The following is an 835-nucleotide window of genomic DNA, read 5'->3' as shown; positions in this document are numbered from 1 at the left end:
CACGAGCGCGACGTATGTTTAGCACGTTTTATTATTTTGCACGTTTGCGGTAAGTTTTAGCTCGCTGCTCATTATTCACGCGTCTAGCGGCGGCAAGCGTGTTCTGAAAGGGGTCGAAACCATGGTAAATAGGCACTGGTGCAGTTGAACCGTGGTAAAACTCGTCTCCGTAGTTGAGCGGGAGCGGCCAAAGGAATGTGCAATCGTGTGTGTAGTGGAGCTGGGAGGGGCAAGCATAAGGGACGAAGACGGGGGTAACATGTCGGATGCGATCATACCAGCACTAAAGCACCGGATCCCATCAGAACTCCGAAGTTAAGCGTGCTTGGGCGAGAGTAGTACTAGGATGGGTGACCTCCTTGGAAGTCCTCGTGTTGCATTCCCTTTTAATTTTTTTGCACCGGGTGCAAAACAAAACGCACGAGCGCGACGTATGTTTAGCACGTTTTATTATTTTGCACGTTTGCGGTAAGTTTTAGCTCGCTGCTCATTATTCACGCGTCTAGCGGCGGCAAGCGTGTTCTGAAAGGGGTCGAAACCATGGTAAATAGGCACTGGTGCAGTTGAACCGTGGTAAAACTCGTCTCCGTAGTTGAGCGGGAGCGGCCAAAGGAATGTGCAATCGTGTGTGTAGTGGAGCTGGGAGGGGCAAGCATAAGGGACGAAGACGGGGGTAACATGTCGGATGCGATCATACCAGCACTAAAGCACCGGATCCCATCAGAACTCCGAAGTTAAGCGTGCTTGGGCGAGAGTAGTACTAGGATGGGTGACCTCCTGGGAAGTCCTCGTGTTGCATTCCCTTTTTAATTTTTTTGCACCGCGTGCAAAACAA

General features: G+C 50.9%; 2 non-coding genes across 2 annotated transcripts; both read left to right on the top strand.

Annotated features, from left to right (window-relative positions):
- The first annotated feature begins 264 nt into the window (after positions 1-264).
- On the top strand, positions 265-383 carry LOC123179449 (5S ribosomal RNA). The gene has a single exon (XR_006490377.1). It is a non-coding gene; the product is annotated as a 5S ribosomal RNA (ribosomal RNA).
- A 300-nt stretch (positions 384-683) lies between these two features.
- LOC123179448 (5S ribosomal RNA) lies at positions 684-802 on the top strand. Its single transcript, XR_006490376.1, has one exon. It is a non-coding gene; the product is annotated as a 5S ribosomal RNA (ribosomal RNA).
- Positions 803-835: the final 33 nt, after the last annotated feature.

The sequence above is a fragment of the Triticum aestivum genome, unplaced genomic scaffold (genome assembly GCF_018294505.1).
Source record: "Triticum aestivum cultivar Chinese Spring unplaced genomic scaffold, IWGSC CS RefSeq v2.1 scaffold165025, whole genome shotgun sequence".
In the NCBI taxonomy this organism is placed as follows: Eukaryota; Viridiplantae; Streptophyta; class Magnoliopsida; order Poales; family Poaceae; genus Triticum; species Triticum aestivum.
The sequence above is the reverse complement of the archived record's forward strand: the minus strand, read 5'-3'. Positions and strand labels throughout refer to the sequence as shown.